At 45.3% G+C, this 24,021-nt stretch overlaps 1 long non-coding RNA gene across 3 annotated transcripts in view; it reads left to right on the forward strand.

The window, feature by feature from the left end:
- The window catches only part of LOC125940639 (uncharacterized), a 50,698-nt gene that overhangs the window by 11,919 nt on the left and 14,758 nt on the right, over window positions 1-24,021 (forward strand). For 2 of the 3 annotated variants that reach the window (XR_007463835.1, XR_007463836.1), the window contains exons 1-6: window positions 734-887; window positions 4,371-4,456; window positions 6,081-6,176; window positions 16,806-16,964; window positions 20,532-20,617; window positions 22,242-22,337. This is a non-coding gene — a long non-coding RNA (uncharacterized LOC125940639). Of the gene's footprint in view, window positions 1-733; window positions 888-4,370; window positions 4,457-6,080; window positions 6,177-16,805; window positions 16,965-20,531; window positions 20,618-22,241; window positions 22,338-24,021 lie in introns of those variants that run through there. The other variant, XR_007463837.1, reaches the window with a different exon arrangement.

Below are 24,021 nucleotides of genomic sequence, written 5' to 3' on the forward strand. Positions count from 1 at the left end.
ATAAGCTAGAAACCTAATATTATTTTGCGAATTCTGTTTCTCCCTTCATCGTAGAAATAGGGTTGGCCTGTTGTAGTAGTCCTAGTCGTACGTTAGGGTTTCAGTACATGCCATATGTGAAGTATTTTTGAAAATGTCTCCCCTCCAAATATATACGCTCTAGTACCTGTTTAGTTTCCCCTTGCAGCTACCAAATAATGGTCGTGGTTTCTTTGTTTCAACGTACGCAGTTAGACACAAGCTTCGTACTTTCACTGGCCCTCACAAACACTAAATCTGAAGCACTTTCTGTATTCCTTATACGAGTACATACTGCGTTTCACACACACTGAATGTTATTCGGCACGATGCGGATAGCGCAGCAAAAGTGCCTGTTCGGTTTACAGATCTACGTCACTTAGCAAAGTACTTGCTTGAAGATGACCCAATTATGTTTTCTAAGTAAAACAGGCCTACGCGTCTGTCAGCAAGCTCTATATTTTCTAACAGTTTCACCAAGTAGTCCTATAGTTACGCTGTGGTGCAGGTATGAATATAGCGCGATACAAAAGCCCCTTCTCGCGTTGTGGGATAAGTGAGTGTATAGGAAGAGAATTAAGGCGATTGGCATGTAATAATCCTCTCGTCTTCGTGATTTTGTGCAATAGATTTATCACTCGTACGTAAGGGATCGGGGTGGGGGCACCTTGCAACATCGGATGTGGACTACATTCACGCAAATGTTTCAGGCACGGTCATATGCATCACAACAGGGATCAAGGTAGACGATGAGATCAACAAGACCAAGAAGGCTCTCAATGAGCTGTGTTCGAAAATTTTGGTTTTGTTCAACTATGACGCAACGAAAAACTTGACGCAGAGCTCCGAGACAAGTGGCGAAAAGGAACGTAAGTACACTTAGTCTGCAAAAAGTCAGCTGCAACGTCTCGTTTTGTATTTCTCGACCTGAATTTGCAGGAGCATAATAAATTAACGCTATAAAGCATTCCAGCTTTCACCGATGCAGCAGCGCCAAAATTGGTGATAAATTGGCACCCTCATCTCTTGTCGCACTATTTTCGTCTAGATTTGTCGTTTAGTCGGGGCTGTCAATGAAGGAGCGCTTCAGCTAACGCAAATTGTTTTTTCCGCGTTAACGGTAAAGCGGCGAATAGCGAAGGACCGCGTGAATCCAAGCGTCAGTGATGCCAAGGAAAGGAAATAGGAACTTTTTGAGTTGAAAACATAGTATGTGGGGGATTTAGGGTGGTGACACCAACATTTTGAGCGCTATTTACCGCCAAATTTGGTGGTTAGCCATTTTGGTCCCCAATCCTTTGTTTTTTGGCACGCTCTCATGTACTGTGATGTACTCGTTTAATATAGTAGTTGCCTTTTCCTTTTATTTTAACCCATCAAACTTACTTTTCTATTGCATGTCGTGCGACACATGTAAAGCAACAAGTTATAAGGCACGATGGCGTGCTCGTGGTAGCATTATCTCACGCCAAGAACGGGAACTGTATTAAGCATTGTAGTTACCGTCCAGTTGTACATAATATGTAAAAGGTGTTTTTCGAAGTGTGCTGTAATAAGACTGTCTTTACTAGTCTATTCAACTAAAACCTAGACGTGCAGTGTACGGCGCTCAGACGCGCTATTTGTTTCGGGCTGCTGAGGCCAAAGTTTATTAAAAAGGTGATTTTACGTAACCAAGGGTTGCGGGAAATGTGGTCTGTCGGCTGGTCTTTCACCATTTTGTGCCCCAGATTTAACCGGCCAATTCAGGTGACGGTGGCAAGTACCCTTACAAAGGCTGTCACCACCCTAAAACAGGGTGAATGTAGGCTCCCTAGGATAAACTGGCAATGTATGCCCCTCTGCACCCCGTAATCGAACCGTAAACCCCACATTGTGTGTGCGAAGCGCTACCAATACACCCGCAACAGCGGCAGTTCCTATGTCCACTTCTGTCGGTGGGCATGTACTGCAGTGAGTTAATGTTTTAACGGCATCCCCTTTGAAACGGGGCTTTGACAAAATAGTCACCTAGCCTGGTTGATATAATCAGATATCTAGCATTCGTTCATTCAAGGAAGATACGCCTTCCTTGAAGTTGTGTTGCTTGTCAGCAAGCAACACAACGTCGCCCGCATAATATAAACCTGGAAGGTGCTCCTTACTATTGTGCCGTATAGTTTGTATGAGAGATTAAACCCGATATTGATTCCTTCTAGCGCCCTTTCCCTTCTTACCATGTAGTACATAATAAACAGCAGCGGGGGGAATAAAGTCATAAATTGTTTCCTTCGTGATTTCGTTTTTTTCCTTTGAGGTAATCATAGGTTTCTTTTCCATTACCGCGACCCATGCAATTGTCTGAGCCTCTCTCGCTTTGCGTTTGACGTTCTTTGTTGCCGCGTTGCTGACCATACTGGTCGCATACTTGCTCGTAAGCTTCCTAGTTTTCTTCCTTCACTGTGAGTCAGTGTTGTATCAATCTCTTCCCTGCTTTTATTTATATTAATACTCTAAACGTCTCTATCTCGACTGCCACACCACGACGCGCTTCTAAATATCTTGTACCTATGACTGTGAGAGCAAATCAGGTTGTATCAACCTCTTCCCTCTTTTTTTTTCATTAATACTCTAAACGTCTAAACATCTTGACTACTGACCGGTTGATGCTTCCGTCCACGTTAAACCCAAGCGCTTCTGCAAGGTGTACGTTACTTACGGGTGTCACTGGGTAAATCCGTTCGCATTCCATTAGGATGTGTTGAATGATCTCCGGATTTTGCAGCGCAGCTGTTAATGGTTAGTTGACCAGCCAGCGTGTACTATTATGAGCAATATGAAAGGGAACGCAGGAACGCGTAGCAAACACCCTCGAAACAGGGTTTGAGCGATACGGGGATGGCGTTGTGAAAAACAAAAGGGGAAAGGGGGGCGCTCTTCCACTAACTGTGGCACTCCCACCAAGCTGGCATTTCTACAAAGCAGCAGCTTACGTCATTTCGCCGATAATATGGTATCGTCCCACAGCCGATAAGACGATAATCGTCGCAGTGTCTTACACAGATTCATTTATGTTTGTCATTCATTTTTTTTTCTTCGCGCAACTGCTTGATAGTACTCTTAGACCAAGCGAAAGTACGCAGCGTACTTTCGCGCGTCGCTACTGGATGTCGAGAGGAGGCGATCGTGGAGGTTTACGGCGGATTTCATACGCGTAGTTGGAAAAATGAGGTCACATGGCCCGGTGCCATGAAAGGCTCGTCAAAATTGCGACGGAAAAGTGTGGCCCTTACACGAGTTCGGAAACTGGTGCCATCCTGAGAATTAGTTCCTAGAGCATCCGCCTTGCGAATTCCACGGCTAGAACTTGTAAATTGCCACACGAGCCATAAGTTGGTCAACCTAATTGGTGATTTTCTTAATTAGTCGATTATGCATTTCAATTTTTTGTGCAAGTAACGTCCACCTCTTCGAGTAGACCAGCTCATGAACTAGAATTATGCTATCTGCCACAGGCAACCTTTAAATATTTTTTGAAAGTGTTTGCTGGAACACCCCTTATTTATGGCCTCTGCATGCATTGCCTACTGGAAAGAGAATCAATATTGAGACACATATCACTCACGTGCTTTTCACACGCCGTTGATAGAAGACTCTACCGAAGGGGTCACTGAAGTCTGCAGATTTTATTGCGATAGCAATTATATGGACACTTCTACCGGATTTCTGCCGTCGCCGTCGCCGTCGCCGTGAGGTTCCCTATAGATAAAATCTTCGCCGCGCGCCGTATGCCCGAGCGGAAGCGTGCGGGGACGCGCGCTTCTACGCTGCCAACAACCACGCTCGTCGCTCGTCCGCACCGTCTCGTATCTCCACACGGCTCTGACGTTTATGCGCCGTGCATTCGCCGCTCAGTTTCCGTTGAAGCGATAGACCGTACGTACCTTCGCCCGCTGCGGCGTATATACGCTCGCTGCCAGCGTTTTGACAGTCGTTGTCTGCAGTCGTTCAGTGTGATCTATTCCTGTTTGTTTGCGCGCGCTCACACCACGCTTGTTCATTCAGTTAGTAATAGTCGGGCCACATTTTCCAACGCACGCAACACATGCAATGCTGCCCGGATCGGCAGTGCAGCACTACAGGTATGTCCCTTAATCCATCAATAATCATCGCCAATGTTTACGAACGGTGGTCGCAGCTTCCCAGCGTCCTAAACTGTTGAGATCTCCTTCCCTGGTTTAATGGCCCAACGTAATACCGTCGGTACATGAGAGGGGGCGGCTAGATTTACGACGGGGATGCATGCAAAATGCAGCCTCCGTCGAGAAGTGTTGCAAGCTAAATTAACCTACTGTTGTTAACTGGCAATGCAGCGACCGCTCGCAGTACGTGGCCAGCACAGTCATCGTGCTGTGCATCGTAGCCCTGGCGCTGGGCTACATCTTCACGACGACAGATCGTAAGTGAAAAACTTCAAGCTTCGTTAAACGGCGTTATGCGGCATTGACTGAGAGGTAGGGGGAATGAAGGAGGGGAGGGGTGTACGACTTAAACGCTACGTGTCGCTTGGTAGACTGCCACAAGTTTCTGCACATGAACGTGTGCCACGATAACGAGCGCAAATGGCTGGATGACGCTCTTACGTTCTGTGCTTACGAAGGCTTTCCGGAGTATAGAGCGGGCTGGGTGTCATGAAGGCGGGTGTATCTTTACAAAGAAGGCGCTTTATTCCTGTGCAGATGCGCCATTTAGGAGTTTGTTCATTCGGTCGCTGACGCAGCAATAATTAGGAGGCCCTGTGAATAGTTTTAAATGAACTTGTCCGCTGGTCGGCGACACGTGGTACGAGCATACCAGGACTATCGCACTACTGTCGGCAAGGTGCCTAACCTAACCTAAGCTTAACATAACACAACCTAAACTTACAAAACAAATCGAATGAGTGAAACTTTTTAATGCTCCCGCATTATTAAGCCCGAATAACTGGAGCTCATATGTGCTTTGCTTTAGATTGCTTTTAAGAGTATACAGTGGGTTCAGTTTCAAGAACACGGGTGTATAGGGAACACCTTATAACTGTAATAACTATAACTTGGTTGTCTAGGAAGTACTGGAAGTTGTGGATCTAAACCCGTTTCTGGTGTGTTATGGTGAGTGTTCTGGTGAATATCACTGCATGGTTTCAAACTTGCTTTCAAAAAAATGCCGGAAATGAGGCGTTTTATAATGAATGTTTTCAGTAGTTCGGGAATCCAGCAAGCGTTCGCATTCTTTTTTACCTACGAGCCGTTCAAAGAAACGCGACTATTTCAAGGGAATGTGACCTGTCTTCTTGAAAGATTTCTAAATTTGTATATTGTAAAAATAATAAAATTAGTGGACGAGCGCTGTAATAGTACTATGTATAGGTTATCTGTTTTTCGTGAACCTTGCAACAGTTTCCGAATAGTGCACCACCAGAAAAAAACGCATATTGCGTTTTAGGAAGGGAAGCGATACAGCTACCTCTACTTTTAACGATGTGATGCGTATTGTGGTCCGCGCGGCCTGAGTCTGACAAAAATCTACACCCAACGGCCAGATTACCAAAGGCACGCATCGCCACATAGTAGGTGACTAGTTTCCAAGGGCTATTTCTACCAGACATTTTATTTCGTAAATTCACGCATTGCTAAAAGCTCCTCCAACGTTACCGAGAGTTCCGGTAGAGATAGTGGCATATAGTGGAAAGATACACAAAAGATATTTGTTTGTCTGTTTTAAGAAATTTGTGTCCGGCTTCTATAGGGCCTTAAGGCTTGCGCTTCAAGAACTGGTTAACGACGGAACACACCTTATTTCTGGTAAAACGGGAATATCATGGTGTTCGAGGTCAAAGGAACTGTGTAGGATTAGCAACTGCTGCGGTCCGATTCGTGGGGATTGCATGTCTACCTCCAGTACATGAACTGAGCCTCCGTAGTGTAGGAAAAATGGACAAAATTTTCATCTTGACGTATATCGGGTTGGAAATATATTGAAAAGGCGTCGTATAACTTGCTATATTGAAAAGGCATCGATATTGCTTCACAATTGCGTTCAAGGTGCCGGCCCGACATCGACTGCCGTCACGACTGCGGGGTCTCCAGCATAGCTGGAAACAACTAACCCTACGACTACGAAGGCTCCAGACATTCCAGGTGAGAGTTGAGAACACGACGCATCGCAAAGAACCATGGAGCGATAAATATTAGCGGGAATTAGATTGTGGCGGGTTCCGCAAACGTGTCGATGGACGGCACGTTAATCCACACAACACAGAGAGCACATGCATAGATGGGCCCATGCACAACACATAGTGCTTCGTGTATGTGCCTCTTTTGTCCATCAAATGCGATCCCGTGCAGCAGTGTTGTTTTCTTACGCGCGAGCGTATAAGACCTCCCCCCCCCCCCCCTCTTCTGTGAAAACGGCGAGCTATGCGTGACCGTGTGGGAAGCAAGCCCCGGAGGAAGAAGGCGCCTGGAGGTGAAGAAGAGAACCAGAACTACCCGGTTTGGTTCCTTGTCGTTCGTGCTTCGACGCCATGGTGCTCGCTGTGCATGTTCGCGTCGTTCATACGCTTGCGCGTGGCCCGCTTTCACGAAGTGAAACGTCACTACCTTTTTATTTGCGAATAACTATAGAAGTTATTTGGAGGCTTTCTATAGTGAGAAATTGTCTTCATGTTGGTATTCTTTTCTTGTTGCATTTCAAGGCACATTTCGCGTTGGTCTCCCAGCCGTTATCCACTAACGGCGAACCGTCAAAGAAAACTTAATATTTAACCAAATCAGCAGCGACGGACACGGCATGTGCATTTACTAGTGTGCTAAGTACGAGCGATCCGGTGCTGATTGGCGTGGTTCCAAAAAAAAATATTGCAGTTTCAGACGAGCTCAGCACGGCCATTTGCTTTACGGGACCAATTGTCATCATTTGAAACATTTGCTTTGATCTTACTAAACATTTTCTCAATGATATGTATAAGTTTGATTTGTATATTGCTTAGGCCTTACTCTGGTTCCTTTATATATCCATGCAAATCTACCTCAAGCTCGTTACATGCAAGTGCGTTCACAATTGCACTAGTAAAACACCATAACATAATTGACAATATATAGGTACAGGCAACAGGCGGGAACTCAATATTGCGGCACCGGCGAGCGCTTGCCAACTCGCAACATGCCAACTTGCGCTAGCCAACTTGCAACGAAGCATGCGCATGGTGTCGATCCATGGAATTTCGAATGCGTCTCCTCTCGCTCACATCGGCCGTCCAATTCAACCCCTTCTGGCCAGCCCGCTCATCAAAATCGTGAAAAGAGTGACATGTGTTACACTGCTTGCCTTTCTTCCATGACCGAAGAAGCAACCAGCAGCGCTGCAGAACAGCGAGTTTTTTTTTTTTCTTGAAGTCAATCTTTTAATACAAAAACGTGGCTACGTTGATTTGCGGTAGCTCAGTTTCTATGAATTTGTCCTGCTGAACGCAATGGCGTGGGTACAACTTCCTTCAGTGCTGGCTGTGCTGCTCTGCAAGCAGACGAAAATAAGCGCCTGTACTTTTATTGAGCGAAGCGTAAAGAAAGACTGGTGGTATCGCATATTCCATAGCCTTCATTGCGGTATTTCATACAGCGGTGTTGTTGATTTTGGGCATGCCGGCCGTGGTTGCTTAATGGCATTGGAGTTAAGCTGCGAAACACGAGGTTGCGGAATCGGACCCCGGCTACGGTGGCTGCATTTCGATGACGGTGAAATGCAAAAACACCCGTGCATCCTGCATTGAGCGCATTTTAAAGAGTTCCAGACGATTCGAAGTAATCCCGAGTCCTTCAGTTTGGCATGCCTCATAATCGCATCGTGGTTTCGGCGCGTACAACCCCACAATCTAGTTTTTTTTTATTTGAGGCACGATGCAAATAATGCAAAGGGTTCAAGCATGAAGAGGAAGTGGCTGAGGGTAAAGAATGCGCCACAAAATGCAACGAACGTTGTTGCGTTCGTGTACGGGGTCGTGGCATGGCAGCCTGCTTGGGTGGTGCATTAGCGAAAAACTGACTATGAGATCGGCTGCTTATTAAAAGAACGATATCAGTATTCATTAAAGGTAACCATGTGCTTGAGCACTGTAGCAGATCGCAAACCTCCAAGAACGGGGGCTGACTCGAGACTTGAAATCGGTGCATGTCACCTCGCGACTCGCTCTGATCCTACATAAATGATGTGAAATTATGGTAGAAGCGCAGAAGTTTTGATTGCATCATATATATAAATAACCAGCGCGAAAACACACGGACCACGAGAAGAGAACAATAGAGCGCTCTACGTGCATTTAAAGTGGGTGAACACAAATATACCCCAACACTGTCTAAATTAAAAATAAATTATGGGGTTTTACGTGCCAAAACCACTTTCTGATTATGAGGCACGCCGTAGTGGGGGACTCCGGAAATTTTGACCACCTGGGGTTCTTAACGTGCACGTAAATCTAAGTACACGGGTGTTTTCGCATTTCACCCCCTTCGAAATGCGGCCGCCGTGGCCGGGATTCGATCCCGCGACCTCGTGCTCAGCAGCCCAACACCGTAAAGTTTGATTGTAAACACACACACACACATATATATATATATATATATATATATATATATATTCATAAAAAATAACGAGAAGCGCTCTTTTTTGGTTCGTGTCTGTCGCTGTTCCATGTGTCTGTGAAGTGCCTTGTCTATTACCGTTGCAATATTTCTGGTGTTATAACTTAACACTAACAGACGAGACACACAATGTAAGTGTACATTCAAATCGTAAATATCAGGCGCGCGAGATAGCGCAGTACAAGGAAAGAGGCTTCTTGTCCTTGCTTTTTTGCACTTCACAGGCACACAGAACAGAGAAAAACACTGATCAAAAATGAACACTGCTCGTTATTTATGAATACGCATATATTTGTTTTTACAATCAAACAGTTTTAAGTAGAGTGCACTATTCTCTTCTCGTGGTCTGTGTTTTCGCGCTGGTTATTTGTAACGCAATCAAATCATCTTCTGTTGGCGTGAAACTATTCTCCTACTGAATTGCTTCAAGACGAGAACTAAAACTCCTTAACGGAATTGATGTACACTATCTGCCCAGGGCGTTTGCATTCATTATACATACAGCGAATTCATTTGATGAGCACAGTGGAGTGTGCCATTACCGCTGACGTCTGATGAATCGACACATCGACAGCTAGAGAAGGCGGCAGTTGTTATTGATGCCGTTCAATTTAAGAATTACAAGTAGCCACATTTTTCAATGCTGCTCTGAATGGCTTGCGGTCGGTGAAGAAATTGTAGAAATTCTAAGGGAATACTGGCATGTTTGCAGCCAAGTAACTTTTGCCGGTTTATTCTTCTCGGCTGAAATTAAAAATACCACGTGACTAACCGTCCGCCCGCATCAGAAAGCAGCGCCTTCAAAGACTCCGCACGAGTTAGTGAGCTATCTGTCCCGGCACGCTGTCGCCAGCTCTGCCAGCTCTGCCACTGCAGAGCTGGCGCAATGCAATGGCGCTGCACATGACGCAGAACATTGTTTCGTACCTGCGATTTCCCTAAATCACAGTCACTGGCTTTTTATGTCCTTAAGCTTCATTTTGTTTGCGTCATGATAGAGCATACGCGATGGAATTAAAATACGCAATAGAAGAATGAATTCTTATTTCTTTATGTACATTTCCTGCTTTCACACATTATTGTGGAGTATGTAGCTGATATGAGCGAGGGAGGTGCAAGCTGGAGTCGGCTAGCGCAAGACAGGGGTAAGTGGAGATCGCAGGGTGATGCCTTCGTCCTTCAGTGGACATAAAGATATAGGCTGATCATGATATTGCTCATATAATTCGTTTCCTCGGTTCAAAACCTTGTCTACCAAAAAAAACGGCACGCTTTGAAATGGCTCATGTCATACCGCCTGTTCTGCAAAATCCAAGTACAGGAGCGTCATTTCGTTCGTCCCTATTAGCATACCGCGACCTTTGTACGGAGTTACAGTGGACATTGCGTGCACTACAAAGCTGGTACATTCTCTGCGTTAATGTTATGTAATATAAAATCGCATTCCTCTTCTGCAGCGCTTTCATGTTGCTCCTTAATTCATGGAACGCGGGAAACAAACGCAAGCCATGTTTGAACCTGGCTTCCGGTTACGCGACGCAAAAAATGCCTTGGGGCGCTGAACACCAAATCCGAATCACCTTTCGCTGCATTCTACTGCAGTCTGGACAAATATTAAAACATGTTTCTCTATATACAAAAAACCAACGTGAACAGACGTGATCTGGGGAAATTTCAACAAAAGGGAAGGGGTATGCGTAATGTCCTGTGTGTAAACAGAATAGCGTTTTGCGAAGTGTTTTGAAGATCGCTCGAAATAAAACGCGTGCATGAGATGGACTATATACGCTCTCACAGTAATTCACCATGAAGTCAAGTATGCATATTACAGATCCGGAGAGAAAACTTGCATAGGCAACGCACATTAGGAAATCGCGAAATGCTACTTTTTTGGCCTCCTGTTCGTGCCAGTAAAAGTGTGTGATGGTTTAAAAAATATAAAAGTACTTTTCTTTTGAAAGCTCTGTCAAATACGCAACAGTTTCGTATTGCGTAAAAAAAAAGTATTGTCCATCTCACCTCAGTCGAGGGTTTTTTCGTGCTGGAGCATATGCGTGCGCTGCTGAAAAAATTGGTTGGTTAGGTTAAGTAAAAAATTACGTTGATGTGATGTCCTGTACACCCAGTGCAACTGTCCGTACATCAAGCACCCCCGAAATTTCTTTATTGGGCCGTGCCGAACTAACAACGGTTTACTTAGTACTGTTTGCCATTTGCCGCCATCCATAGGCGAAAATTTATTTTTCCGGGGGTGCTGGGGCACGACCAGCTTTCCGAAACCTACCCGTATACACACACACACACACACACACACACACACACACACACATATATATATATATATATATATATATATATATATATATATAAGAAGGAAAATCAGAAGCACAACTTCGCGGTTATCTTAGGTTTAGTATTTACCCAACAGTTTCGGTCGGTGTACCGACCTTTAAAGGTCGGACACCGACCGAAACTGTTGGGTAAATACTAAACCTAAGATAACCGCGAAGTTGTGCTTCTGATTTGCCTAAATACGCTTGGACCATTGAAAAATCCAGTTACTATATATATATATATATATATATACCCTCGCCTAACAATTTTCTTTTTCTAGCTTTATGGTAACTTCAGGCAAATTGTCGCGGTTGTCGTCGCCGTGATGTTCCGCATATCTCCAAAAGTCATATACATAAACGACCCATACCCTGTGGGTGCGGGAAGCACGCAACAGTGAGCCGAAAAGGATGGCGGCTTGATGGGCATTATTTCCCACGCACTCAATATTCGGGTTAGTTGTAGGTCACGTAATCAAGCGCGAATGGGAAGGAGAGCACGCGTCTTCTCCTCTAGCCCTGCCGTAGCTGTGAATGATTGTGCGCGGCTGAAGTTTGTGGGGCCCGCGTGCCGTATCTAGCTGTTGGTAACTGGCAGGTTTTTTTCAGGGTCAAAAAAGCACGCAAAGTATTTTGAAGTGAGGTGAACATAACATCAACATATTCTCTAGATATAGGCTATTTAGTTGGCTACCTCCTTCTCTTTCAATAATATAATACAACTTTGTCCTATGTATATATTTAAAGAAAGTGTCTGTGCATGGTGTTCTCAGTGGAAATTAAAAAAAATGTTAAAAAATGTAAAAAAGTGAGGAAACACGGGTGAGGTAGCCGCCGCTAGTGCTTCTCAGGCGCTTGTCCTCCTATTGTCAGGATTTGCCGAAGTAAAGCGAAAGTATAAATTAAAAGCCGTGCACGTCCACACCAACAACGGTGCCGTAAGCTTTTAGCCACAACAAAAGTGAAAATGTGGAGGCAACGCAAGAGATTCGTCAAATTATGTGGGTAACAGAACTCCGCTAATGACATTTTATGGGGCATGGGGCTCAGCCCCCCCCCCCCCCGGGAAAATTCCGGAGGGCGCTCGAGCCCCGGAGCCCCCCCCCGTGGTCGGCGCCTATGCCGCCCTCCTTCTCTAAAATGTCTGGCATACGTGGTGGCTAGAATATGCGGGTAGGAGACCTTTATTTAGCCCAACAGGTTTGTGCGATTCTTCAATAATCCTAAAGCGGAGTTCTCCTTTTTTTCAGCCTAATATCTAAACTTGCTACGGTGAAAGCCAATGGGAATAACTTTGTAACGTCTGTCCTTCGTAAACTATGATTGGTTTAACTTACTTACGCGTGTTAGCGGGGCGGAGTATTGCTGTTTTCAGTGTTCATCAAGCGTCAACCACTTTATAAGTTTACTGTAAGCTAAATTGCTTATAAATAAGTATTATTTACTGATTCAACGTTGGCAAGGCTGAAAGGCAGGCAAATGTTCAATTTTTGTTAGGAATATCTAGTACATAAGAAAACGCGTTCATCTGGTCGTTATAGGATAAGGCATAAACGCTCACACGTGCCCGAACCGCAGTATTGCTCATCGTTTTGGTCATGCGATACTTCTTCCACGCGATTATGCCGGCGTTTTTTTTTGTTTGTTTGTTTCCTTGCCTCTTCTGAGCTTTATTGTTGAAAAGATCCCTTCGTTAAGGTGTTTGTAATGCTAACACCCGTATTTCGCTGAAAAACTTAATATTACCAGCTCCTTGGCGTCGCGTGGCACTGCAGGCTTTTCTCGCGATTTCCTTTTCATTAACTAAGACGCCGTGCGCTTTGCGTAGCAGTGAGCGGCAGATGTCAGATAGCGTCACCACATAATCTTTTCACACTTAGTTCACGGCACTCACCAGCTACTCAGTTTCGATTACAGATAAAACATTTTTTTCCCGCAGTGGTGAGTAAATTGAATTTCTGCTCTTTCTTCTAATGCGGGGTAAATTGTGAGCAGCAGAAAGCATTCAATTGTTATTATCTACCTACTGTAACTAATGAACTTATCATTGGAGGAAAGCTACCGATATGGATTACCGGCTATTTCGTTCTAGCACTTGCTCTGATGCTCACACTAACGTTTCAGGAATGTTCGGTGGTCTTCGCTAGCACACACGATATACTGCATCTGATTTTCCTGCAATAAGAATGCGAGTGGGCCGACATAGTGCTAACGGGTCCCATAGAAAAAGAAAGCATTGCTGCTATCTATGGTCTACCCATTATATCGGGCGGGCAGACACATCGCCTGCGCTGTCCAGCCTGGGCGGATGGAACGCAGGCAATATGATAAGGTGACGTACCTAAACATAGCAGCACTCATAATCAGCGAGACGATGCGAGCCGTCTGCCGTGATGTGTATTAACCAATCACTGTCTAAAACATGAGCACTAATAATAAGTAGGAGATCCGGAAAACTACGGCCTGCCCTTTCCCGGTAAGAAGATTCTGAAAAATTTTCATTTCTTAACGCTTTCTCAGACGAGATAGATACCAGAAATGTTGGCTTCGAGTTGGCCTTGTTGGAGTTCGAGTTGCGAGCTGGCCTGAAAACTCAGTTCTCATTCATTCTAGAGGTTCTTGTTCGATAATCTGGTGCAGAAAGTAGAGATGGTCCAAAAGGGGCACCCCGCATTATTATTCCAGTCATTCACTTTCAATTAACTTTTTCACATGACGCAGCTGCACGCAGCTATTCCTTAGTGGGCAAACTGCTTTTGCAGTCATCTGACCGTTGTATTAGGCCGAGAATGTCCCATTTCCGTTCTACTGTGTATCTCTGAACGAGCGTGTCTGGCAATATATTGGTACATTTGGTAATTTACAGTAATATATCCTAAAGTTAAACCTAGGGCATGTACACTTGGACTCGGAACTAAGGAAACAAACGGAAGCCATGATTCAACCTGGCTTCCGATTATGCGATACTAAAAAACAGGGCCTCAGGCACGCACAGTTGGACTCGGAACAGTCAGCGAGTTTTACTGATATTTGCCCAGACTGCAGTTGAAAGCAGTGAAAGGCGATGTGGTGTTCAGCGCTTTGAGGCCTTGTTTTTCAGCATCGCAGTATCGGAAGCCAGGTCTCATCGTGACGCTCAGCAGCGCGAGCGTCACCATTCTTGTCTTAGTGGTAGGAGCCGCTGTCTTTTTGAAGATGTCCGAAAAATTCCCTGTCCTTTTAAAGCGTGCCAGCGTCGTCACATCAGTCTCGGCATTATTTACCACAAAGCAGCCATCATGCAACGATGTGCCGCCATGCAACAACGTCGGACAAACAGTTTGAATTCACTGCACAGACTGTTCCAGTCGGAAAAAGCGTGGCACTTCAGGTGACCCGGGTTCGCCCTGCTCTTGCGCCATCTGTTGGAACATTTTATTACTGTTAGGTTAAAGCCAGATACAGAGCCGCTGCTTCAGTGGGATTGTTTTCCCGATGTGTGCTGCCATTTTTGTTTTGGCCGCCTAGCGGTGTCGCGCAGTATTATATAGAACATTAGTTTTATATTATGCTAAAACTAGACAGACGCACATTCATTTTGATGTATATTGTGCAAGAGATGTTCATTTACTAACGTAAAAACCAGTGCACGGTGCATACTTAATGAATGCCGCGGATTACGGTTATGCACATATATCTTGCCTCAAATAGGCCTGACATTTCTTTTGCGCTATATAATGTTGACGTGTATGACCCCTTGCCACCAGTGCTAGTAGGTCGCTTGGTTTTGGCCGGTCGGTTGAATCGAGTGACAGACAGACAGACACGACTGACAGACACAACATGACGGACAGACACAAGACACGCCGGACAGACACAAGACACGCCGGACACACACAAGACACGCCGGACACACACAAGACACGCCGGACACACACAAGACACGCCGGACACACACAAGACACGCCGGACAGACACAAGACACGCCGGACAGACACAAGACACGCCGGACAGACACAAGACACGACAGACAGACACAAGACACGACAGACATGACACAGACACGACAAGACACGACACAGACACGACAAGACACGACACAGAACGACAAGACACGACACAGAACGACAAGACACGACACAGAACGACAAGACACGACACAGAACGACAAGACAAGACACAGAACGACAAGACAAGACACGACAAGACAAGACAAACAGTTTGACAGTGCTTCGACAGTGCGAAGTCGAAGCACGTGCAGTGATCCACTTTCTGTATTTGAAGGGACAAGATGCCAAGACGATTCACGGCGAGACACAGACACACAGACACAGACAGATACGACAGACACAGACACAGACAAAGAATTCACACACAGAAAGACACAGAATTCACACACAGACAAGACAGACAGACACAGAATTCTCACGCAGACAAGACACGGCAGACAATACAGACAGACACGACAGACACAGAATTCACACACAGACAAGACACGACAGACAAGACAGACAGACACGACAGACACAGACACAGAATTCACACACAGAGAGACACAGACAAACAATGTTTTCACGTTTAGGTAGGCCTAGAAAGACTATAGTCTTAAAAAACAACTCTTAACCTATGCTAGAGATTACATGCCGAGGATGGGTATTACGATTAGTCATAATACGGATGCGCTTTGTGTTTCTCCCTTCTGCAGGCATCGCAGTGCCGTCGCGTTTAGTAGTCAGTTGTGCCCGTAGACAGTTCTGAGAAGACTACACCCACAGAAAAAAATACTGCTTAAAAAATTGCTTACTGGCTCAAGCAATAAAACCAGTTCACCTCGAATGAAATGCCTTCAGTTGTGCGAAAATATACTTCCTTGATGAACGGTACAGTCCCTTTAACAGTTTTTTTATGCATGAAGTAGCAAAAATACCTAAAATATTAACGTAATTAGTCGCACCGTATGGGTAGCAGTCTTAAAACTTTCTTGCACTCTTTTTGCAAAATAGATTTATCAGAATTCGTTCATTCAAGGAAGTTATGCCTTGCAATGTCAGGGGATGCAATTCTTAAACTACAATACGTGGCCTAAATCAATAAGCTAGAAACCTAATATTATTTTGCGAATTCTGTTTCTCCCTTCATCGTAGAAATAGGGTTGGCCTGTTGTAGTAGTCCTAGTCGTACGTTAGGGTTTCAGTACATGCCATATGTGAAGTATTTTTGAAAATGTCTCCCCTCCAAATATATACGCTCTAGTACCTGTTTAGTTTCCCCTTGCAGCTACCAAATAATGGTCGTGGTTTCTTTGTTTCAACGTACGCAGTTAGACACAAGCTTCGTACTTTCACTGGCCCTCACAAACACTAAATCTGAAGCACTTTCTGTATTCCTTATACGAGTACATACTGCGTTTCACACACACTGAATGTTATTCGGCACGATGCGGATAGCGCAGCAAAAGTGCCTGTTCGGTTTACAGATCTACGTCACTTAGCAAAGTACTTGCTTGAAGATGACCCAATTATGTTTTCTAAGTAAAACAGGCCTACGCGTCTGTCAGCAAGCTCTATATTTTCTAACAGTTTCACCAAGTAGTCCTATAGTTACGCTGTGGTGCAGGTATGAATATAGCGCGATACAAAAGCCCCTTCTCGCGTTGTGGGATAAGTGAGTGTATAGGAAGAGAATTAAGGCGATTGGCATGTAATAATCCTCTCGTCTTCGTGATTTTGTGCAATAGATTTATCACTCGTACGTAAGGGATCGGGGTGGGGGCACCTTGCAACATCGGATGTGGACTACATTCACGCAAATGTTTCAGGCACGGTCATATGCATCACAACAGGGATCAAGGTAGACGATGAGATCAACAAGACCAAGAAGGCTCTCAATGAGCTGTGTTCGAAAATTTTGGTTTTGTTCAACTATGACGCAACGAAAAACTTGACGCAGAGCTCCGAGACAAGTGGCGAAAAGGAACGTAAGTACACTTAGTCTGCAAAAAGTCAGCTGCAACGTCTCGTTTTGTATTTCTCGACCTGAATTTGCAGGAGCATAATAAATTAACGCTATAAAGCATTCCAGCTTTCACCGATGCAGCAGCGCCAAAATTGGTGATAAATTGGCACCCTCATCTCTTGTCGCACTATTTTCGTCTAGATTTGTCGTTTAGTCGGGGCTGTCAATGAAGGAGCGCTTCAGCTGACGCAAATTGTTTTTTCCGCGTTAACGGTAAAGCGGCGAATAGCGAAGGACCGCGTGAATCCAAGCGTCAGTGATGCCAAGGAAAGGAAATAGGAACTTTTTGAGTTGAAAACATAGTATGTGGGGGATTTAGGGTGGTGACACCAACATTTTGAGCGCTATTTACCGCCAAATTTGGTGGTTAGCCATTTTGGTCCCCAATCCTTTGTTTTTTGGCACGCTCTCATGTACTGTGATGTACTCGTTTAATATAGTAGTTGCCTTTTCCTTTTATTTTAACCCATCAAACTTACTTTTCTATTGCATGTCGTGCGACACATGTAAAGCAACAAGTTATAAGGCACGATGGCGTGCTCGTGGTAGCATTATCTCACGCCAAGAACGGGAACTGTATTAAGCATTGTAGTTACCGTCCAGTTGTACATAATATGTAAAGGGTGTTTTTCGAAGTGTGCTGTAATAAGACTGTCCTTACTAGTCTATTCAACTAAAACCTAGACGTGCAGTGCACGGCGCTCAGACGCGCTATTTGTTTCGGGCTGCTGAGGCCAAAGTTTATTAAAAAGGTGATTTTACGTAACCAAGGGTTGCGGGAAATGTGGTCTGTCGGCTGGTCTTTCACCATTTTGTGCCCCAGATTTAACCGGCCAATTCAGGTGACGGTGGCAAGTACCCTTACAAAGGCTGTCACCACCCTAAAACAGGGTGAATGTAGGCTCCCTAGGATAAACTGGCAATGTATGCCCCTCTGCACCCCGTAATCGAACCGTAAACCCCACATTGTGTGTGCGAAGCGCTACCAATACACCCACAACAGCGGCAGTTCCTATGTCCACTTCTGTCGGTGGGCATGTACTGCAGTGAGTTAATGTTTTAACGGCATCCCCTTTGAAACGGGGCTTTGACAAAATAGTCACCTAGCCTGGTTGATATAATCAGATATCTAGCATTCGTTCATTCAAGGAAGATACGCCTTCCTTGAAGTTGTGTTGCTTGTCAGCAAGCAACACAACGTCGCCCGCATAATATAAACCTGGAAGGTGCTCCTTACTATTGTGCCGTATAGTTTGTATGAGAGATTAAACCCGATATTGATTCCTTCTAGCGCCCTTTCCCTTCTTACCATGTAGTACATAATAAACAGCAGCGGGGGGAATAAAGTCATAAATTGTTTCTTTCGTGATTTCGTTTTTTTCCTTTGAGGTAATCATAGGTTTCTTTTCCATTACCGCGACCCATGCAATTGTCTCAGCCTCTCTCGCTTTGCGTTTGACGTTCTTTGTTGCCGCGTTGCTGACCATACTGGTCGCATACTTGCTCGTAAGCTTCCTAGTTTTCTTCCTTCACTGTGAGTCAGCGTTGTATCAATCTCTTCCCTGCTTTTATTTATATTAATACTCTAAACGTCTCTATCTCGACTGCCACACCACGACGCGCTTCTAAATATCTTGTACCTATGACTGTGAGAGCAAATCAGGTTGTATCAACCTCTTCCCTCTTTTTTTTTGATTAATACTCTAAACGTCTAAACATCTTGACTGCTGACCGGTTGATGCTTCCGTCCACGTTAAACCCAAGCGCTTCTGCAAGGTGTACGTTACTTACGGGTGTCACTGGGTAAATCCGTTCGCATTCCATTAGGATGTGTTGAATGATCTCCGAATTTTGCAGCGCAGCTGTTAATGGTTAGTTGACCAGCCAGCGTGTACTATTATGAGCAATATGGAAGGGAACGCAGGAACGCGTAGCAAACACCCTCGAAACAGGGTTTGAGCGATACGGGGATGGCGCTGTGAAAAACAAAAGGGGAAAGGGGGGCGCTCTTCCACTAGCTGTGGCACTCCCACCAAGCTGGCATTTCTACAAAGCAGCAGCTTACGTCATTTCGCCGATAATATGGTATCGTCCCACAGCCGATAAGACGATAATCGTCGCAGTGTCTTACACAGATTCATTTATGTTTGTCATTCATTTTTTTTTTCTTCGCGCAACTGCTTGATAGTACTCTTAGACCAAGCGAAAGTACGCAGCGTACTTTCGCGCGTCGCTACTGGATGTCGAGAGGAGGCGATCGTGGAGGTTTACGGCGGATTTCATACGCGTAGTTGGAAAAATGAGGTCACATGGCCCGGTGCCATGAAAGGCTCGTCAAAATTGCGACGGAAAAGTGTGGCCCTTACACGAGTTCGGAAACTGGTGCCATCCTGAGAATTAGTTCCTAGAGCATCCGCCTTGCGAATTCCACGGCTAGAACTTGTAAATTGCCACACGGGCCATAAGTTGGTCAACCTAATTGGTGATTTTCTTAATTAGTCGATTATGCATTTCAATTTTTTGTGCAAGTAACGTCCACCTCTTCGAGTAGACCAGCTCATGAACTAGAATTATGCTATCTGCCACAGGCAACCTTTAAATATTTTTTGAAAGTGTTTGCTGGAACACCCCTTATTTATGGCCTCTGCATGCAAGAAGCGATGTTTCCATCACTAACGCGTAAAAGTTGTAAATAATTAGAAGAGCTTTTTTTTTCTTTTATTTTGTCGGCAGTCGTTAGCATTGCCTACTGGAAAGAGAATCAATATTGAGACACATATCACTCACGTGCTTTTCACACGCCGTTGATAGAAGACTCTACCGAAGGGGTCACTGAAGTCTGCAGATTTTATTGCGATAGCAATTATATGGACACTTCTACCGGATTTCTGCCGTCGCCGTCGCCGTGAGGTTCCCTATAGATAAAATCTTCGCCGCGCGCCGTATGCCCGAGCGGAAGCGTGCGGGGACGCGCGCTTCTACGCTGCCAACAACCACGCTCGTCGCTCGTCCGCACCGTCTCGTATCTCCACACGGCTCTGACGTTTATGCGCCGTGCATTCGCCGCTCAGTTTCCGTTGAAGCGATAGACCGTACGTACCTTCGCCCGCTGCGGCGTATATACGCTCGCTGCCAGCGTTTTGACAGTCGTTGTCTGCAGTCGTTCAGTGTGATCTATTCCTGTTTGTTTGCGCGCGCTCACACCACGCTTGTTCATTCAGTTAGTAATAGTCGGGCCACATTTTCCAACGCACGCAACACATGCAATGCTGCCCGGATCGGCAGTGCAGCACTACAGGTATGTCCCTTAATCCATCAATAATCATCGCCAATGTTTACGAACGGTGGTCGCAGCTTCCCAGCGTCCTAAACTGTTGAGATCTCCTTCCCTGGTTTAATGGCCCAACGTAATACCGTCGGTACATGAGAGGGGGCGGCTAGATTTACGACGGGGATGCATGCAAAATGCAGCCTCCGTCGAGAAGTGTTGCAAGCTAAATTAACCTACTGTTGTTAACTGGCAATGCAGCGACCGCTCGCAGTACGTGGCCAGCACAGTCATCGTGCTGTGCATCGTAGCCCTGGCGCTGGGCTACATCTTCACGACGACAGATCGTAAGTCAAAAACTTCAAGCTTCGTTAAACGGCGTTATGCGGCATTGACTGAGAGGTAGGGGGAATGAAGGAGGGGAGGGGTGTACGACTTAAACGCTACGTGTCGCTTGGTAGACTGCCACAAGTTTCTGCACATGAACGTGTGCCACGATAACGAGCGCAAATGGCTGGATGACGCCCTTACGTTCTGTGCTTACGAAGGCTTTCCGGAGTATAGAGCGGGCTGGGTGTCATGAAGGCGGGTGTATCTTTACAAAGAAGGCGCTTTATTCCTGTGCAGATGCGCCATTTAGGAGTTTGTTCATTCGGTCGCTGACGCAGCAATAATTAGGAGGCCCTGTGAATAGTTTTAAATGAACTTGTCCGCTGGTCGGCGACACGTGGTACGAGCATACCAGGACTATCGCACTACTGTCGGCAAGGTGCCTAACCTAACCTAAGCTTAACATAACAGAACCTAAACTTACAAAACAAATCGAATGAGTGAAACTTTTTAATGCTCCCGCATTATTAAGCCCGAATAACTGGAGCTCATATGTGCTTTGCTTTAGATTGCTTTTAAGAGTATACAGTGGGTTCAGTTTCAAGAACACGGGTGTATAGGGAACACCTTATAACTGTAATAACTATAACTTGGTTGTCTAGGAAGTACTGGAAGTTGTGTATCTAAACCCGTTTCTGGTGTGTTATGGTGAGTGTTCTGGTGAATATCACTGCATGGTTTCAAACTTGCTTTCAAAAAAATGCCGGAAATGAGGCGTTTTATAATGAATGTTTTCAGTAGTTCGGGAATCCAGCAAGCGTTCGCATTCTTTTTTACCTACGAGCCGTTCAAAGAAACGCGACTATTTCAAGGGAATGTGACCTGTCTTCTTGAAAGATTTCTAAATTTGTATATTGTAAAAATAATAAAATTAGTGGACGAGCGCTGTAATAGTACTATGTATAGGTTATCTGTTTTTCGTGAACCTTGCAACAGTTTCCGAATAGTGCACCACCAGAAAAAAACGCATATTGCGTTTTAGGAAGGGAAGCGATACAGCTACCTCTACTTTTAACTATGTGATGCGTATTGTGGTCCGCGCGGCCTGAGTCTGACAAAAATCTACACCCAACGGCCAGATTACCAAAGGCACGCATCGCCACATAGTAGGTGACTAGTTTCCAAGGGCTATTTCTACCAGACATTTTATTTCGTAAATTCACGCATTGCTAAAAGCTCCTCCAACGTTACCGAGAGTTCCGGTAGAGATAGTGGCATATAGTGGAAAGATACACAAAAGATATTTGTTTGTCTGTTTTAAGAAATTTGTGTCCGGCTTCTATAGGGCCTTAAGGCTTGCGCTTCAAGAACTGGTTAACGACGGAACACACCTTATTTCTGGTAAAACGGGAATATCATGGTGTTCGAGGTCAAAGGAACTGTGTGGGATTAGCAACTGCTGCGGTCCGATTCGTGTGGATTGCATGTCTACCTCCAGTACATGAACTGAGCCTCCGTAGTGTAGGAAAAATGGACAAAATTTTCATCTTGACGTATATCGGGTTGGAAATATATTGAAAAGGCGTCGTATAACTTGCTATATTGAAAAGGCATCGATATTGCTTCACAATTGCGTTCAAGGTGCCGGCCCGACATCGACTGCCGTCACGACTGCGGGGTCTCCAGCATAGCTGGAAACAACTAACCCTACGACTACGAAGGCTCCAGACATTCCAGGTGAGAGTTGAGAACACGACGCATCGCAAAGAACCATGGAGCGATAAATATTAGCGGGAATTAGATTGTGGCGGGTTCCGCAAACGTGTCGATGGACGGCACGTTAATCCACACAACACAGAGAGCACATGCATAGATGGGCCCATGCACAACACATAGTGCTTCGTGTATGTGCCTCTTTTGTCCATCAAATGCGATCCCGTGCAGCAGTGTTGTTTTCTTACGCGCGAGCGTATAAGACCTCCCCCCCCCCCCCCCCTCTTCTGTGAAAACGGCGAGCTATGCGTGACCGTGTGGGAAGCAAGCCCCGGAGGAAGAAGGCGCCTGGAGGTGGAGAAGAGAACCAGAACCACCCGGTTTGGTTCCTTGTCGTTCGTGCTTCGACGCCATGGTGCTCGCTGTGCATGTTCGCGTCGTTCATACGCTTGCGCGTAGCCCGCTTTCACGAAGTGAAACGTCACTACCTTTTTATTTGCGAATAACTATAGAAGTTATTTGGAGGCTTTCTATAGTGAGAAATTGTCTTCATGTTGGTATTCTTTTCTTGTTGCATTTCAAGGCACATTTCGCGTTGGTCTCCCAGCCGTTATCCACTAACGGCGAACCGTCAAAGAAAACTTAATATTTAACCAAATCAGCAGCGACGGACACGGCATGTGCATTTACTAGTGTGCTAAGTACGAGCGATCCGGTGCTGATTGGCGTGGTTCCAAAAAAAAAAAATATTGCAGTTTCAGACGAGCTCAGCACGGCCATTTGCTTTACGGGACCAATTGTCATCATTTGAAACATTTGCTTTGATCTTACTAAACATTTTCTCAATGATATGTATAACTTTGATTTGTATATTGCTTAGGCCTTACTCTGGTTCCTTTATATATCCATGCAAATCTACCTCAAGCTCGTTACATGCAAGTGCGTTCACAATTGCACTAGTAAAACACCATAACATAATTGTCAATATATAGGTACAGGCAACAGGCGGGAACTCAATATTGCGGCACCAGCGAGCGCTTGCCAACTCGCAACTTGCCAACTTGCGCTAGTCAACTTGCAACGAAGCATGCGCATGGTGTCGATCCATGGAATTTCGAATGCGTCTCCTCTCGCTCACATCGGCCGTCCAATTCAACCCCTTCTGGCCAGCCCGCTCATCAATATCGTGAAAAGAGTGACATGTGTTACACTGCTTGCCTTTCTTCCATGACCGAAGAAGCAACCAGCAGCGCTGCAGAACAGCGAGTTTTTTTTTCTTGAAGTCAATCTTTTAATACAAAAACGTGGCTACGTTGATTTGCGGTAGCTCAGTTTCTATGAATTTGTCCTGCTGAACGCAATGGCGTGGGTACAACTTCCTTCAGTGCTGGCTGTGCTGCTCTGCAAGCAGACGAAAATAAGCGCCTGTACTTTTATTGAGCGAAGCGTAAAGAAAGACTGGTGGTATCGCATATTCCATAGCCTTCATTGCGGTATTTCATACAGCGGTGTTGTTGATTTTGGGCATGCCGGCCGTGGTTGCTTAATGGCATTGGAGTTAAGCTGCGAAACACGAGGTTGCGGAATCGGACCCCGGCTACGGTGGCTGCATTTCGATGACGGTGAAATGCAAAAACACCCGTGCATCCTGCATTGAGCGCATTTTAAAGAGTTCCAGACGATTCGAAGTAATCCCGAGTCCTTCAGT

The sequence above is a fragment of the Dermacentor silvarum genome, chromosome 10 (genome assembly GCF_013339745.2).
Source record: "Dermacentor silvarum isolate Dsil-2018 chromosome 10, BIME_Dsil_1.4, whole genome shotgun sequence".
NCBI classification, from domain to species: Eukaryota; Metazoa; Arthropoda; class Arachnida; order Ixodida; family Ixodidae; genus Dermacentor; species Dermacentor silvarum.